At 37.0% G+C, this 19,757-nt stretch overlaps 1 long non-coding RNA gene across 1 annotated transcript in view; it reads left to right on the forward strand.

The window, feature by feature from the left end:
• Nucleotides 1-556: 556 nt before the first annotated feature.
• The window catches only part of LOC134484758 (uncharacterized), an 85,978-nt gene continuing 66,777 nt past the window's right edge, over nucleotides 557-19,757 (forward strand). The window contains exon 1 of the long non-coding RNA XR_010062511.1: nucleotides 557-690. This is a non-coding gene — a long non-coding RNA (uncharacterized LOC134484758). The remainder of the gene's footprint in view (nucleotides 691-19,757) is intronic.

Below are 19,757 nucleotides of genomic sequence, written 5' to 3' on the forward strand. Positions count from 1 at the left end.
GGTCATAAGCAGTATGGACTACAGAACTTACCTGCATATATCTAGGAATCATGGTTTTAGGTAGGAGAGTAGCTAATAGGTCCATCTTGAAAAGAGCTTTCTTACTCTTTCAGTGCTTCAAAGTGTCTGTAGAGTTCCCCCTTCCTCATGCTTTGTTGGGGGACAAAGCATGGTCTCTCCTGTGACTGGGCCATTAATATGCATGTTCCCTTGTGTTTATCTACTGGGTTTGCTGGGAAGGCATCATGCCAACCTTCCCCCATCAGTGAGAAAGTACAGCACATTAAGAAGTTGGAGAAACTGACTATTGAGCTCGAGAAGAAAACCTGTGAGTTGGGTAACTTCCAGGAATACTGACCCATTGCATCCACAGAATTTCAACAAAAGATAGTCATTACATTCAGTCATTTGTTGACCGTCTTGACCCCTCTGTGTTAACCCCAGTATTCTCACATCAGAAGCAACTACAACGCCAGCATCCTTATGCACAAACTCATTTTTCTGATGTGCCTCTCAAAAGCAGAACTTGAAGGTAGGATAGGAGTGTAATGGGAAGCTATTTTATTTCCAGAAAAGAAGAAGGTGTGTTTGAATAACAGTCGAGATATGGCAAGCAATGTGTGAGCTCTCATCCTGGATTTTAATAGAAAAAGAATGGATTTTCTGTCCTCAGAGGAACACAGAAAGCTGGTAAGCTACAGAAGCATAGTAACTTAGACTTAGATAAGAAAACTTTTGATTTTTATTTATTTTAAAGATTTATTTTATTTTATTTTTAAGAGTATACTTTACTTGTCAGACACACCAGAAGAGGGCATCAAATGACATTATAGATGATTGTATGCCATGATGTGTATACTTGGAATTGAACTCATGACCTTTGGAAAAAACAGGCAGTACTCTTAATTGCTGAATAATCTTCCCAGCCTAAACTATTTCTCCTTCCTCTTCTTCCTCTTCTTCCTCTTCTTCCTCTTCTTCTTCTTCTTCTTCTTCTTCTTCTTCTTCTTCTTCTTCTTCTTCTTCTTCTTCTTCTTCTCCTCCTCCTCCTCCTCCTTCTTCTTCTTCTCCTCCTCCTCCTCTTTTTTCTTCTTCTTCTTCTTCTTATTATTATTATTATTATTATTGTTACTATTATTATTATTAAGCAACCCCAAGTAGATCAAAATTAACCCTCCTCCAGTGCTCTTCCCCTTCCTGTTTCAAGAACTTCAATAAGGAAAGTCACAATAATATCTGCCCCTCCACCTCAGCACTAAATAAAGAAAAATTTTACTTTTCCTTAGCTATGGAAATTTTCTTGATGACTGGGCTCATAGCTTCAGACTTGAAGTCAGGCATACTATGGACAATGTAGATCCTTTTGGAAGAAGCTGCTACGTTGGAGGAACTGGGTAACAGTGAGCAATTGTAAGATGTTGGTCCACCACCTGATGCCTTGCTGAGAAAAAAGTCTCCTCTTCTCAGCCTGAAAACTGGGCAAGCTGGGTAAACAGGCATAGTTAAAAAGCCAGTCCAGTTTATACAGGGTATAAAGGGAGAGCATTTCATTGACTAAGTTGAATATAAACACTCTCCACTATTTTCTTATCACATGAAAGGAAACTTTGGTGGATTTTGACTATCCTCGGGTCCACAAAGATCACTTCTCACTATCATTGCCATTTTTCCCTGGTAGGACCCTTAAGAGAACTGAGAGAGTCAGAGAAAGACACAGACAACAATAATCTACATTGTAGAGATCAAGGCCATCTCATAAGAAACACTTCCTCATGGCTGTGAATTCAGCAGAGGGAAATTGCAGCCAACGCTTGATAATGCAGCTGATATCTGGTATACAGACTCATTGACTAACTGTTCTATTGGAGAAAGGAAGCATCAAAAGTTAGCATGAGACCAAAAAAAAATACTAAAATGAGTCAGAACTCTGATACATTTAGTAAGTGTTCCCAGTGTGGGTCACAAATAACATGAAGGATATATGTTTGAGCTAGAGTTACTCTGTTGGAGTCCTCACATTTCATATGTACTTGAAAATCTGTCACAGCAAACTATATTGATATCATATGCTAGTCCGAGAGACCATACCCAAAAGTATATAATTCCTTCTGAAATACAGTGTTGAAAATACTGCACATCACACATTTGTATGTAAGGCTAAAATTAATGTTCTACCTAGATAAAAGCATTCTCTCAATCCTTATCTAAGTAACTTGTTTTTTTTTTCCGTTTGGAAAATGGCTGAGTATTCTTCAGTTCCAAAAATGAACTGAAGTGACACTTCCTCAGACTGTACACATAGTGGACATCTGAGTAGTAATTGACATTTTTAGCCAGGTGGGTCTCCCCAAGGGTCTTTTAGGCATGAATAAGCATGTATAGCCATATTTTAGCCAAGGGATTCATGTAGTAGCCTAAATATTACAGGATCCTTCTGTTGCAAATAATTTTCTTTTACACAGGTGAAGGAAGGTGTATCAAAGGCTCAATATCAAACGTTGTAGATATTACACCATCTGTAGATGATAATATACCAAGGAGAATCCCTTAGGATTACACTGATTGATCTAGATACTCCCACATGATTCTAATACAGAACAAGAAATCACTTGGCTTGGAAACTTACAATAATATGGTGCTGCGGAGCTATGTGGAGTGTTAATAGATAATGAAAAACCACCTAAAAAGCACAGGCATATGTACAAGATGCTATTCAAAATTTATCCAGAGGCAGTTTGGCAACCTACTTTCAGCACAAAATGATTGATTCTTCACTTCATAGATTCTGATCAGGTAAATTGAATATTGAGAAAGCTATATGAGAACTCACTTGGTTATCACATGACTGTACAACTAGGTAGTCTCAACAGACATGACAATCAGGAAGCATAGCCTGAACTTGCCAACAATGGATGAAGTGCATTTAGCTGATGAGGTCTGACCATGAAACTCAAATTTCCAAAATACCAGTTAGGTTTGAATTTGCAGAACAATAAATACTTAATGAGTTTTGGGGCAAAATTCTATTCTAAAAACTCCAAAAATTATTTATCAACCCGCTCTTAATCCCTATGGAGAGATTAATTGTAGAAATAATGAATTTAATCTGTACCCCAGAGGTATAAATAATTGGTGCAATTTGAAGTGATTTGATATGTTAAAGAAACATGCAAAACAAAGGAGTTCAGGCTATCCTTGAACAGATTTGCTTCTAAAACATGTAGCACGAGTTACTGTGGAATGACCTAGACACATACATGCACATATCCTACAATTAATTGATTTGTTCTGTGCTGTGTGTGGTATGCCAGACTAATCCAAGGTAGGAAGTATATAATGCACAAGTATTTTAAACCCAATATCAATGAAAAGAAATCAGAATTCCTCTTGTGAATGCCATCCTAGATGAGTTAATCCAGATCAAAAAGGAAAAAATGAGTTATATATTCACTTTAATCTAAATGTTAATTCTCTAAACTGTGTATCTGTATGATCAGTTTTGTGTAAGTGTCTAGTATGAACCAGACCGTCCTTATTTTTAGAAGTTCAAGTGTACTTATGTATTGCTGAAAGACACAGTCAGGAACAGGAATATCAAATGTGAAGAGACAGGGAAAAGAGCAACAAGGAAGGGAATGTAGTACATACAGTTAAATTGAGAGACATTTGAGGTATTGAATGGAAAACTAATGGAGTAGAAAAATTTTTTTAAAATTTTTATCAAGTAATTAAACATTTGCTATAGTTACAAGGGCAGAAGATAAAATATTGAATGGGTTTATCTATGTGAAATTCAAATAATAAGTAAGTCACAACAATTTTGGATTTCAATTTTAGTAAACCTATGTTACAAATAATGACTGTAGTCATTAAGGAGAGATATTTTAACATCTCTGTTGGAAACATACATATCTTATATTATAAACATTGGAAGTGTAAAATAATCTATGTATTTATTTACATTTCAAAGACATTTCCCAAACTCTTCTTTCTTTCTTGAATCCTCCAAGCCTTTCCGAATCTCTTTGTTTCTATGATGGTGCTCCTCCATCTACATGGCCACTTCCACTTTAACCATCTAACACCCTCCTTCTCTGGGTTATGACATTTCCACAAAACCAATTGCCTTCCTTTCCAGAGATGGCAGATGAGGCAGTTTTCTTCTCCCTATGCTTTACTGTCTACATAGCAGTACCCATGTACTGGCCAAGTATACTCTTGTTGGTAAACTTTGTGAGACTGTGAAAGGTAAACTTAATTGATACTGTTGTTTTTCATATTGGTTTCCAATCCCTTTAAGATCCTTTAGGCATTCGACTAACTCATCTTATGTGGCTGTCATTTTTTTTTCAAATGTTTAGCTGTATCACCATCTGTCTCAGTCAGGTGATGGCAGAGCCCCTCAGAGGACAGACATATTAGGGTCTAATCTGCAAGCACATCTTGACATCAGGAATAGTGCGAGGATTTACGGTCTGTGGATGAAATGATTCTTATGGTGTGGTGGTCTCTGAAGGGCCTTTCTTCATTCTCTGCTCTTTCTTTTTACATTTTTTAAGCCTTGGATATTTATACGTTAAAATTTTGAGCTGCGTGGCAGCACCATCCCTTCAATAGGGTCATGTTTAGCTACAAGGGGCAGGCTGTAGTCGTTTTATCTCTTTGCTGCTTTGTATTTCAACTAACATCATCCCAGTAGGTGTATGGGAACCTTTTGGATTCTTGAAATCGGGGATTTCCCTGGAAATACCCAAGTTCACCACCCATCATTGATGATTATTTTTATTTATTCCACTTTTCCTCTGGATTTCTCTCTTCTGTCTTTTCATTGTTGCTGCTCCCCCGACTTTGTCTATCCTTCTGTACCTGTAGCTAGGTCCCATTTTCCCTCCTCCTTCTAAGTTTGTTGCAAGCATCCACAATTGGTTTTCCTTCATGTTACCATGCATGTGATGAAGGATTTTAATTGTGGGTATTCTGTACTTTGTGGCTAACATCCAAATGTCCCTAAGTACATCCCATGATAGGACCTTTTCAATCTCTGTTAATTCACTATTTTCCAGTTCCATCTCTTTGCCTACAGTGTTCTTGGTCTCCTCATTTTTAATACCTGAGTAATGTTCTTTGTTTAATTATAGCACACTTTCTCTATTTACTCCTCGTGGAGATGACACTAGAGAGGGGTGAAGAAATTCCCTGAAACCCTGGGAAGACGAGGAACATGCCTTTTTGGTATAAAAAGGATTTACTTGATCATCTTGGGACAATATGGAATGGCCAGCATGCCCTTGTAAGGAATGGCAACTTTCCACAATTCCTTGGTCATTTTTGGAAAATTCCAGGTCCCTTTGGACAGATGGAGAAGGTGTGGGTCTCACCTGAGGAATAGTTGTAACATTTGTTGTCTCTTTGGCAGCAGAAGATGGCACAAGATCCCTTTTGGCAGAAGGGAGAAGGTTGAAACTGTCTTCCTTTGAGGAGAAATTTCTCAAGACTGTATCAGAATAATCAAATCATAAGACTTTGTTTCTAGAAACTGGGTGCCTGTGGTCTACTGTGGTGGAGGGAGAATGTCGACTATTTCTCCTCAGAGTGGAAATGTAAATAAATCTACTTAGGTAGATGGGGATAGTTGTAAAGCATGCTGATCAGCTGCAGTAGATCCTAAGACATCCTTCTCAGATGAGGAAGGTCTTAATGTACAGTGTATATGTGTGGAAATCCTGAATGCAACGTCATAATGGGGGGAAGGTATTAGAACTACCTCTGAAAATGTGACCTCTCCTAGAGCATCCTAGACAAATGTGAGAGGTCTGAGAGACTCATGAGCAGATAAGGATGTTTCTAGATATTGTTGTGTAATTGTGGAAGTTCCAAAAAAAATTCTTAGGCTGGAGAAGTGAAAACAGACTTTTGAATAGAAGTGTCAGGTTTCCTAGGTTGCTTGATAGGCAAAACAGGTTCCAAGACCCCTTCAGAAGATATAGTAAAATCCAAAGCCTTTGAGGTATTTGGCAGATGTTCTGGGTCTGCTTGTGGGTATAAAGAAGGACTCACAACCATTTGTGCATATTTGGAAGAGTGTGTAGCATCTTCTGTAGTTGGGGAAAATGGCTTATCTTGAGGAGATAAAGAAGTTCCTATAGCCTCCTGTGAAGTTTGCTGAGGTCATATGCATTCTTTTGCACAAATGGAATCCAAGGAATCTCTTTCCTCAGATAACGAGGATGCTACAGACACTGGTGTTTGCATATCATGTTCCCCCACCCCTCATTCACATATGGTTGTATCCATAACCTTCTCTACAGATGGAATATGTCCTAGAACATCTTTTGTACATGTGTCACATCCATAAGCCATGTCTAAAGATGTGGCTGTGGGTAGGACTACTTTTGTAGATGTTTCTTGCCCCACAGTCCCTTTATGAGATAGAGTACTACTCGGAGAATCCTGCTCAGTTTTGGGAAATTCTAGCATCTCTGATGTATATGTGGAAAATTTTGGAGCCTCATCTTTCAGGACAGAACAACCTAGAGTCCCCTGAAGGGGAAAGGGATGTTTTATCTTCTCTGGAAATTGTACAAATATGGAGCCTGCATGGCTCATTGACTGTGTCTTGTGATAAACTTGGTTGTTTTGGTGCTTATGACAAGTCAGGGGGTCCTTTTGTGTGATAGAGGATATTTGAGTAACTTCTGATGTATAGGGACATAGGAACCACTGGGGGAGATGGTGAGGGTGCAAGATCACAATATTTATGTGCAGAAGGCTCAAGAGTCAATTGGTTAGATTCAGAATTTTCTACCACATCTTGCATGGGTGTGGAACTCTCAAGAACCCCTTCTGAAACTGTAAATGGTCCTTAATCTAATGGTGTACAGGAAGAAAGTTTTGTCTTACTTGGGCTGGTATGTGTGTTATGAGATTCAGTTTGTGGAATTTTGATTGTATTTTGTCCCCTTTGAACATAGTGATGATTTAAGCCCATTTTTAATAGTGGAGGACTTTGAAGGCCCTTTTGGTTTGATATGGAAGTTCTGAAAACCCCTTTGTCATCAGAAACAGTTTTCAAACTCATTTTACCCAAAGCAGATTGCATAAGGCACTTTGTTGGAGAGTGGGGACATCTTTGAGTTTCTTTGTGAGTGGACATAGCTCTGTGCCCTGCTAAGACCATCAGAGGGGCAGAAACCCCTGAGATCTCTGCTCACATTATGACTCAAGAAAAAAAAACCTAGCTCCATCTGGGCCTCCTGTGCTAGGTACCTAGGAGCAGTAGGGGAAGGACATTTCTGGTTGCAGCCCTCATGGTAAGCTGAAAGTCAGCACAAAAAGTGAGCTCAGGCCTGAGACAAGAGGTGAATTCAACATTTCTGCTCGAGGTGAGCTGACTGGTGGACTCAGGACACGCAAAGGCAGAAGTACTCCGGGATCAGGAATTTCCAGTTTTTAGCTGGCTCTTGAATGTAGGCACAGAGACAGCAACCTCTGCCTAGCATTGCCCAGGTCTCTGGCCCAAGACAAAACTGCATAGTGCTTCTGGACACAGGAATATAGGAAGAGGAAAGCTACTGGAGCACCATGTTCCAGACAGTGCCTGAATCTGAACAGAACTGGTCAAACAGCTCGCTGTACCCAAATCCTGAAGTTGGGGCAACTAGACCTTCAGAGAAGCAGACACTCCTGGGAAACCAGAGGAGACTACTCTCTGCCCAAAATCCTGACTCAAGAGGAAAACATCTTGTGCCATCTGTTCCCCCTCCCCCAACAGAGGGACCTAGGAGAAGTATGGGAATTTCGCTCTGGTTCTAGCCCACAGGGACAGCTGAAAGTTACTGGAAAGGAGCAATTACATGCCTAGATCAGAATACACTGTTCTCATAACTGGGTACAAGAAAACAGGAAAACAGGTCTACAGCAGTACGGACCCATGAGCCTACAAGACAGTCAAGCCACTGTCAGAAAGAACAAGCCAGTCTAACTCCTGAGACAACCTGATGGCTAGAGGCAAGCACAGAATCACAAGCAACAGAAATCAAGACTACTTGGAGTCATCAGAACCCCATTCTCCCAACAAAACACACACTGGATATCTAAACACACCAGAAAAGGAAGATCTAGTTTTAAATTCACATTTTATCATGACGAAAGAGGATGTTAGGAAGGTCATAAATAACTCCCTTAAGAAAATACAGGACAACAGAAAATACAGAAGTAAACAAGTAGAATCCCATAAAGCGAGACACAAAACTACCTTAAAGAACTACGGGAAGAACAGCAAAACATGAAAAGGAAATGAACAAAACCATCCAGGAATTAAAAATGGAAATAGAAACAATTAAGGAAGCACAAAGGAAGACAACCCTGGAAATGAAAAACCTAGTAAAGAGACCAGGAGTCATAGATGTGAGAATCACCAACAGGATAAAAGATATAGAAGACATAATCTAAGGAGCAGAAGTTTGCATAGAAATCATTGACACAACTGTCAAATATAATGTAAAACTGAAAAGCACCTAGCCCAAAACATACAGGAAATCCAGGACACAATGAGAAGGTCAAACCTAAGCTTAACAGATATAGAAGAGGGTGAAGACTGCCAAATCTAGGGACAGTAATATCTTCAACAAAAGTATAGAATAAAACTTTTATAATCTAAAGAAAGAGACGCCCATAAACATATTCAAAGCCTACAGAACTCCAAATAGATTGGACCAGAAAAGGAGATCCTCCCATCACATAATAATCAAAACACCAAATGTGAAAAACAAATAAAAATATTAAAAGCAGTAAGGGAAAAGGTCAAGTAACATATAAAGACAAACGTATCAGAATTACACCAGAATTCTCAAAAGAGACTATGAAAGCCAAAAGATCCTGGACAGATGTCATACAGACATTAAGGTAACAAAAATGCCAGCCCACACTACTGTATCCAGCAAAACTCTCTACTAACGTTGATGGAGAAACCAAGATATTCCATGATTAAACCAAATTTACACAATATCTTTCTACATATCCAGTCATACAAAGGACATTAACTGGAAAAACCCAACATAAGGAGGCAAGTAAAATCATAGATAAAGCAAGAAATTAATCTTTTCACAACAAAACAAAGAGAAGAGAAGCACACAAACATAAACTAACCTCCAGTTATGAAAATAAGACAAAGTTATCATCACTATTCCTTAAGATCTCTCAATATCAATGGACTCAATTCCCCACTAAAAAAACACAGACTGACACACTGGATATGTAATGAGGACCCCACATTTTGCACTACAGGAAACTCATTTCAGAAACAAAGATAGAAACTACCGCAGAGTAAAAGGCTTGTTAAAAACTTTTCAAGCAAATGATCTGAAGAAGCAAGTGGGAGAAGCCATTCTAATATCATATAAAATCCACTTTCATCCAAAGTTATCACAAATCATAAGGAAGGACACTTCATAATCATCAAAGGAAAAATCCACCAAAATGAACTTGAAATTATAAATATTTATGCTCCAAATACAGGGGTACCTACATACAAAAAAGAAACCTTACTAAAGCTCAAAGAAAATATTGCACCTCAAACAATAATAGCAGTAGATTTCAACTCCATATTCTCATCACTAGACAGATAACAGAAACAGAAATTAAAAAGAGTCATAGACAGACTAATAGAAGGTATAAACCAAATGGACTTATTTAGAGAACATTCTATCCTAAAACAAAATGATATACCTCCTTCTCACCATCTCTTGGCACATTCTCCAACATTGATCATACAATCAGTCAAAAAGCAGTCCACAAATGACACAGAAAGATAGAAATAATGCAAGGCATCTTTCACACCACCATGGGCTAAGGCTGTTCTTCAATAACAATTAGGAAAGAACACCCACATATACATGGAAGTTGAACAATGCTCTTCTCAATGATAACTTGGTCAAGGAAAAAATTAAAGAGTTCTTAGAATTCAATGAAAATGAAGGTACAACATACCCAAAACTCTTGGAACACAATGAAAGCTGTGCTAAGACAAAAACTCATAGCTCTGAGTGCCTGCAGAAAGAAATAGGAGAGAGCATACATCAGCAGCTTGAGAGCAAACCTAAATCATATAGAACAAAAAGAAGCAAATAACTGCAGGACTAGTAGTAGGTAGGAAATAATCAAACTCAGAGCTGAATTCTACCAAGTAGAAAAAAGGGACTATACAAAGAATCAACACAACCAATACCTGGTTCTGTGAGAAAATAAACAAGATACATTAACCCATAGCCAGACTCACCAGTGGATACAGAAAGTGTAAAATTAACAAAATCAAATATTAAAAAGTAAGACAAGGGGGTTGGGGATTTAGCTCAGTGGTAGAACGCTTGCCTAGGAAGTGCAAGGCCCTGGGTTCGGTCCCCAGCTTCGGAAAAAAAGAAAAAAAAAGGATTAATAAAGTAGAAACGGCCATTGCACCAAGAGCAACCTACAGATTCATTCCAATCCCATCAAAATTCCAATCCAATTCTTCATAGAGTTAGACAGAACAATTCATAAATTCATTTTGAATAACAAAAAACACATAATAGCTAAAACTGTCCCCAACAATAAAAGGACTTTCCTAGGAATCACAATTCCTTTACTTAAGAAGTATTACAGAGCAACGGTGATAAAAAAAACTGTATGATATTGAGACAGAATCAGCAAATAAACCAGTGGAATAGAACTGAAGACCCAGAAATGAACCCATACACCCTTGGTCACTTAATTTTTGAGAAAGGAGACAAAACCATACAATGGGAAAAAAAAGAGCATTTTCAGCAAATGGTGCTGGTTCAACTGGAGGTCAGCATGTAGAAGAAGGCAAATTCATCCATTCTTACTGCCCTGTAGAAAGCTGAAGTACAACTGGATCAAGGACCTCCACATCAAACCAGGTAAACGCATACTAACAAAAGAAAAAGTGCGAAAGCATCTAGAACACATGGCCAGTGGAGAAATTTTCCTTAACAAAACAGGAATGGCTCATGCTCTAAGATCAAGAATCAACAAATGCTAACTCACAAAACTCCAGAGCATCTGTATGGCAGAGGACACTGTTGTTAGGACAAAGTGGCAACCAACAGATTGGGAAAAGATCTTTACCAATCCTAAAACAGATAGAGGGCCAATATCTAAAATATACAAAGAAATCATGAAGTTAGACTACAGGGAGACAAATAACCATATTGAAAAATGGGGTTCAGAGCCAAACAAAGAATTCACAATCGAATGGCAGTGAAACACTTAAAGAACTGTTCAACATCTATAGTCATAAGGGAAATGCAAACCAAAACAACCTTGAGATTTCACCTCACACCAGTCAGAAAGGCTAAGATCAAAAACTCATGTGACAGCAAAAATCAGGCCACATGCTGGTGAGGATGTGGAGAAAAAGGAACACCCCTCCATTGTTGGTTGGATTGCAGACTGGTACAACCATTCTGAAAATCAGTCTTGAGGTTCCTCAGAAAATTGGACATTGAGTTATCTGAAGTCCCAGCTACTCCTCTCTTGGGCATATACCCAAAAGATGCCCCAACATATAACAAAGACACATGATCCACTATATTCATAGCAGCCTCATTTATTATAGCCAGAAGGTGGAAAGAACCCAGAAGCTTTTCAACAGAGGAATGGATACAGGAAATATGGTATATCTACACAATTTAGTGTCATTAAGAGATACTAAGTTAATAACGATGGAGAAAAGAAAACTTTACTGGCTCTTTATATGACATGGATCATATCTATAAGACACAAAATACCTTATTCATCAGAAATAAAGTAATGGAATTAAATATGCTATATATTTGAATAAATGCTTAAAATAATGGCACAGTAATTATCAAAAATTACATGTAAAATACTAAATACTAAACCCACAAATCGTTGGTGAAGTACAAATACAAATGACAGTGAAATTATTTGTGATTCAATAGTACCACCGAAGGAATATGTCGTTGATGGAATCTGTCTATTCCAGTTATAACTCCATAAATGTCTTTACCTTCTCACTGTTCACAATATCCATGTTACAAAATTGGATAAATAAATTATATAGGCACTAGACCTTTATTTAATCATCAAATAGCATAATTTTATCATTGGCATGGATATTGATGAAACTAGACATCATTTTGCAAGTTGAAAATTCAGAAGTATGAAGACAATTATCTAAATTTTATGAAAGTGGTCAACTGCTGTTTGTTTGAATTTGAAGCCTCTTCTATAGAAGGAAAGTCAGATGTCATGTTATAAACACTGACAGTTTTCACATGGCTCACATGGTCATAGAGAGGATCCTACTACTCCTGTTTTGCTAAATGGCCATGTTGTCAAACTGCGTTCCAATTCTCATTGTTTTTGTCCATACATTACTGCTTTTATGGGCTGTGGTCAGAGAAATGTATAGGTGTACTGGGCAGCAATTACTGTAGATCTGTGGAACTGGTATTAGTGCTAAGACCGTGAGAAGAAGAAAGCTGAGCATAAGGCTGGGGAAACATTGCAGAAAAGGAGAAGACAGAACTTGAGGAGAGAGGATGCAATCATGACATCTAGTCATGACACAGTTATTGGAACTATGGACTCACTGCATCTACAGTAGAATGCACAAGTCTTGTACACAATTAAGACAATGAATTAGGGAAGATCCCAGCAGGCAGTACTCAGTGAACCAATGGATTATAAAGAAAATAAAACAGGAAAATATAAAGAACATGAAGCTAGAAAGGGAATTTATCCAGAGAGAGTAGAACAAAGTTAATGATCGGTGTGATCAAGGTACATTATATACATGTGTGAATAATAAATTAAAATCCCAAAATAAGAAAACAGTTCTGAAAATATATTATGGATTTTTATATCCTATGTAAGTCATTTTTCCCTAAAAGTAGAATAGAGTATCCTAACTTGTAGTAAATTGCAAAAAAGTCAGTGTAAGAATGTAGTTACATTAGTCAGTGCATGCTGTCTCCATTATGGATATATCAAACTGAGGCTCATTAATCTGTACAGTTAACTTATATCACCTGTTCAAATAAATTAAAATGAAAAACTGTGTAATGATCCACCAAAATCAAACTGCACACTGGAGATATAAATGCAAACCGAAAAATGGCCTTTCTTAAACTCAACCATTTCACTTTTTGAAACTCTGAATACATTTAAACATAAAAGTTCTAACCTGATGCCCAGCATATATTATGGTGTCTTTGTGACTTATATGGTAAGACTTTCAGGGTTGTGCATTGCCATCAATTATGTCATTAATATTTAAAATCCTAGGACATCATGATCTAAAATCCATGGGCTTTGGTCCTGACAGCCAGGAATTGAACTCTGTACATGATCACTTTATATTAATAAACTAAACTCTGAAAGGCAATTTGCTGCCTCACAAAATTAAATTGATTCATTGCTATGGTTATGATAAGGATTTCTTGTGAGAATATATATAAATTTCTCATGACAAATTTTGCTTTCTTTTCTGGTGTTTTGTGAGCTATAGATGAGCTTAAACCTCTCCTTCCCAACATAGCACTTACAATAGATTATTTCTCACTGTCGATCCTAGACAACTAAAGAAAGGAAAAACACTAAAAATAGTATGTGCTTTGTGACCTCTTCTTCATCATCTTCACCACTACCACCACCACCACCACCACCACCACTACCACCACCACCACCACCACCACCACTACCACCACCACCACCACCACCACCACCACCACCACCACCATCATCAACATCATCATCATCTTCATCATCTAATTTACATGACATTGAATTTGCAATTTTGATTCACCAAAGAATGAAATGAGAAGTATTCTGCTTAAAGAAGATCTATTGATGAACACTAGGCCCTGTACAGTCATTTTAATGTTATAAAGTCATTGCAAAAGTTGCTTCAGATGATTTATTGAAATGCCCTATACAACGGGGTTTGAGAGTCCCTTAGTGAGATAATGGTCTTTTACAGCAAGGCCTTCATTATCAGACTTTGATTTAACCCATCTACCAACGAAGTGAAATTGTCCCAGAAATAGAATAGTGCCTCTCCATAAACAGCTTTTATCCACTAATACGCATCTACTTCTATTTCTTAATTGTCATGTTGATATGGGCTTAGGATTTATTAATGATATTTTAGTATTATTTGGTTTAATTTTGAACATTACAAAGGAACACATCTATGCCATGATTGTATCCCATACAATTATTAATTTGATCTTGAAGAGTTTCATGAAAACTGAAGTATCGAAAATGTATATGTTCCAATTCAACATTTGTAACATCCATCATGTGAAACTCCCAATGAATATCAGTGGATTGATGTCTCTGAAAGCATTTAAAGAATCTCCTACTACATTATTACAACTCTACAGAAGCTTCACTCCCATAGTGGCAGTTCCAGATTGGCTCTAAACAAATAATTTTCTGTGCCTTGGAAATGGTTTAAATATTTTAATTAACTTTTGATATGAAACTAGTTAGAACTTTGTGAAAAGGGAGCAGACAGGTCCTAGAAAGTATGTTTTTAAAATTATTTTCTTAAAATTAGACTTTTTCATGCAATATATTTGAATTATGATTTCCCTTCCCTATATTCCCCCACTTCTTCTATTCCCCTCCTGTCATCTGTATCTACATTCTTCTGACTCTTACTAGAAAACAAACAGTCATCTAAGGGATAAAAATAAAATGAAAATTAATGAACTGGAGTAGAACAAAACAAGCAGATAGAAAAGAGCCAATACAAGGTACAAGAATCAGGTACAGACAGAGAGACCCAGACTTCCATTCACACACTCAGGAATTCCATGGAATCATAAAACCAGGAAAAATATATACACAAAACAAACAGGGTAAAGATTAATAAATAAATAAGCAAATAACAAAGAGAAAAAGACAATCTGAAGAAAAAGTCCTGACCCATTATGAAACTAGGATACCCAAAAGATGATGTTCAGGTCCTTTAGTGCGTTATATGCAGTCTACCCTTAAATTAGTTTATGTAACCAGTGAGATTCCCTTGGAGAAAACTAAGTTTTCATTTTCAAATGATTATCCATTGGAGATAACTTCCAGTTTAGAGATAAAGTGATATTCAGGGCTTGGCCTCTTTCAAGGGCTAATTAATAGGTAAGGAGATCTGTGAGATGCTGTCCTTTGAGCATGATACATTTGTGCCACTCAGGAACTCACAATAGTTACATCTATCTGAACAGACTCTATATAATATTGATCCTGCCTATTCAAAGGAACTAAGCACAGTGCTGGAGAATAGAAATTGATGTTGCCACGGGTTTCTTACCAGTGGTTACGTGTATAGCTTCATGCTCATGTTCACAGAAGAGGCTCAGGTTAAATCCAGAGGGTCATGAAGCAAAAAGATAAAATCCATGCACGAGCTAAGGGGATTTGTTCAAAAAGTTATGTTGGTTGGGGCAGATAGGAGATTGGGAGTGTAGAGGGCTTCCATACATGTGCTGTCATGTATGGAATTGTCAAAGAATAACTTGGTTTCTTATAACTTCCAAATGTAAACACTAAGTAGAGTTTGGCAGACATTCTTTCAAATCTGATCTATTTTTTTTTAAAATTGGGTCTCTTTGTGGAGCTCAAATTGACCTAGAACTCCCAGTGTTCTGTCTACTGCCTCCCATGCTCTTGTAGCAGGTTTACTCTACATTGACACAATTATAGAATATATGTAAATCTTCAGATTAGGAAGTTTGATATCATAATGCAATATTCTGTCATTTGTTTTTCATTTAATAATAAATCTTGAATACATGTACATGGGCAATTTCTTCATGGAACACCATGCATTTAGCAAATGGTAGTATAATCGTTTGTTTAAATAATAATCTAATCGTGGCATTCAGATTATTTTCATTTTCATTAACTAAACTTCGCTACAGAAAATCAGCATGGACACTGACTCAGGCACTGTATTCAGTGGTAATTATTTACATTATATTTTTTATGAATTACAAAACACGTTGTTGGAATGATGTCAAGGCTGTTAAGTAATGTAATGCTTGTATAAATACTGTCAAATGTCCATCTCAGAAGACTATAATAAGTACATATTGCCATCATTTTTATATGAAAGGAGCCATTGTATACCATTCAAAATTAAATGATACATATATTTTAAAACGGCATCAGTCTCTGACTTCTGTCAGTTGTTGAATTAGGGGAAGGATTGATGAAGTTGAAGCAGAGGGCAACCTCTGTAGGAAGACCAGTATTCTAAACTAATCCCTACCACTGAGATCTCCCAGACACTGAGCCACCAACCAGGCAGCATACACAAGCTGGTGTGATGCCCTAACACATATAGAATACAGGACTGCCTGATCTGGCCTAATCCTTGAGAGAATTGAGGCCACAGGGATTATGGTGCCTGGCAGGATCTGGGGAACATCCTCTTGGAGTCAGGGAAAGAAGGGGTGGAATGGGATGATGAACGGTGGGAGGGGACCAGGAGAGTGTACAATGGAAGGAATATATATATATATATATAATAAATAGTTTCACTCATAAATTCAAATGCTAGATTCTTTTTAACATATACATTGCATTTCAATCGTGATGTTTAGTGTTTTTGCTTACTGAACTGTGTAAGCATTAATGGTAAATTTACTCTTCATCCTATTTGCGAATTTTCTCCTTTCTTATTACATTGCAACAATTGTGTTTGCATATATAGGAGGCTTACTATTCATAATTTGTGCAGAAAATACATATATGAATCTTTTTACTTTAATAGTATGTTATGTGTGAATGTCTATGTATAGATTTGTGCACATGAACACAGGCACCTGGTGAGACCAGAAGATGTCAGATCCCCTGGAGCTGCTTTCACAGCAGGTTGGAAGTGGCTTGATCGATGTTGGAAACTGAACGTGTTTGCTCTTAAGAGCAGTAAGTGCTCTTAAACACTAAGCAAATACACATTACTTATTCCATAGTAAAATCAAATTATTTATAATTGTGTGATGTATTTCAGGGTATCTTTGAATTTGAGACATCTTGCCACATTTTAATTGATATAAATACATTCAGGAATTATTTTTGCAGCTTTCTTTTCTTTATCATCGTAAGATGTGTTCGATAAAATATGTTATTATTATGCACTAAATCCTTCAAATGTTTACTAATAGAACGTTGGGTTAGTGTCTGTTTCTTTCCTCTGGAATGACTATATTAATTTTACAGTTTGCAGTTCTCTCTTTCTTTACACAATCTATCTGCTGTGTTTTTGCTTTCATATAGAATGAAGTAAAAGCCTTTTAGTTTTTCTTTGAGTAGTTAATGTACTAAGAAAATGTGTTGAATTTTCTATTTTAAGGTCAATACATTATTTCTTTAAAATGTTCCTAGAGTTTTGTTTTTTTCTTTTTTCTATTATAATTGTTCTCATTAGTCTCATTATTGATATTCTGTGTAAGCTTTTATGTGTTCTGGTCATGCAGTAAATATAGGAGTCTTCCAAACATTTACGTGTAGGTATCAAATTAAGTCCTTGCTTCTTTATTGCATGAAATTTTATCTGCTAAACCACCTCACGGGAACACAATATAACACTTTAAGGTGACATATAGCTCCAGGCTGCTTTTATATACACAATGTTTTCATCATTTGGCTTTTAATAAATATATTTCATTATTCTAATATATTTTATTTTCCATGTCCATTTGGTAACTCTAGTATTCTTATTTTAATATTTAATTAATAATTTACTCATAATTATTATGCACTTGATACCTAGGTAATATGAAATTATCTTAGATACAATTTAATACATGCAATTAGTTACCTGAAGCATGAAGTTTGGTACATAACTTTGTTCATTATTACTATGCATTTGCATAAAACAGAGAATATTTCATCATTACAATCCTGATGCCAATTTTACGTAGTATGACAGCTAATAACTATCTGTGACATTTAATGACTTAAAAGGTTTTAGGATTATATTGTTAAATGATATTTCCCCAACGTCAACTAAATAGATTTTGTTTTGCTTCAATTAATTAAACGTGCTATAGCAGGAAAATTTTAATTTCCTTTTTTTAGTTAAGACTAAATTTAACTTTTACATCCTCCTGCCTATCAGAAAGTCAACATTCATATACAAGAAGATGTGCCAGGCACAGGTCAAATTTCTAGTATATCATGTAATTACAATCACCAGTCTTGTCATTTTCAAGTAATTGTTAATATCATGCCTGTAAAACAAAATGAACAACATGTCAGGATAACCATAATGGCAGTGCAGTGGCACAAATAGCTTGATGATAGCCAACAGCTATCTAATTTTGCTTAAGTCCTGATCAATGAACATGGATGGTACTGGTAATTTACCCACATATATAAGGCTATTGAAGCTGTGGTTATGGGGGAGAATGTACAGCCCTTTACTTACTTAAGCCAGTATCATACCTAACAACAATCAAAGCCATGTGTCCTTATATACAGAATTAATTACAGTCTCTGAAACAAAGATCACAGTAAAAATCTCAGCCATTCAAAATGCAGGATAGAAATTTCAAGCCCAGTCTCAATGGCTCTATCTACAAAATGTCACTTGATTCAAGTTTGAGGAACATTACAGAAGAGGGGGCAAGAAGATTGTAAGAGACTAAAGTTTACTATGAGATGGTGTCTCAAAGTAACACCAGAAATTACACTTATAGCATCTCACTAACATGACTGCCTAAACAACAGTTGAGGAAGAGAGGGAATGGGGAAGAATGGAAGTTTAGTTTTCTTTCTATTTCAATTCCTCCTCCTCTTCCTCCTCCCCCTCCTCCTCCTCCTCCACCTCTCTCTCTCTCTCTCTCTCTCTCTCTCTCTCTCTTTCTCTCTCTCTCTTCCTCTCTCTCTCTCTCTTTCTCTCTCTCTCTGTCTCTTTGTTGGATATTTCCTGTTTACATTTCGAATGTTATTCCCTTTTCCAGGTTTCCAGTCCATAAGCCCTTTAACCTTTCCCCCTACCCTTCTATAAGGGAGTACACACCTCCACCCACGGCCTCCCCACACCTCCCCACTTTCCCCTACACTAGTATTCCAACCTTGTCAGAAAAAAGTGTTTCTCATTCAATTGTTTTTCAGCAAGACCATCCTTTGCTACATGCAGTTGGAACCATTGGACAACCATGTATAGTCTTTCTGTTGTGGTTTGGTCCCTGGAAGCTCAGGTTAGTTAGCATTGTCATTATTATGGGGTTGCAAATCCCTTCAGGACTTTCAATCCTTTCTCTAATTCCTCCAACTGGGGTCTGATTCTTGGTTCAGTGGTTTGGTGATGCATTGCCTCTGTATTTGACATATTCTGGCTGTGTCTCTCAGGAGGGATCAATATCCAGTCATTGTCAGCCTGCACTTCTTAGCTTCATCCATCTTATCTACATTTGGTGCTCTATATGTATGAGCTATATATGGGCCAGGCACTGAATGGCAGTTCCTTCAGTTTCTGTTATAAACTTTCCCTCCTTATCCCCTCCCACGGGAATTTTGGTTCCCCTTTTAAAGAAGGAGTGAAGCATCTGCATTTTACTCATCCTTCTTGAGTTTCATGTGGTCTGCGTATTACATGATGGGTAATTCAAGGTTTTTGGATAATATCTACTAATCAATGAAAGCATCCAAGTGTGTTTTTCGTGATTGAAGAATCTCACTCAGGATGATATTTTCTAGTTCATTCCATTTGCCTATGAATT

The sequence above is a fragment of the Rattus norvegicus genome (genome assembly GCF_036323735.1).
Source record: "Rattus norvegicus strain BN/NHsdMcwi chromosome Y unlocalized genomic scaffold, GRCr8 chrY_unlocalized_5, whole genome shotgun sequence".
NCBI classification, from domain to species: Eukaryota; Metazoa; Chordata; class Mammalia; order Rodentia; family Muridae; genus Rattus; species Rattus norvegicus.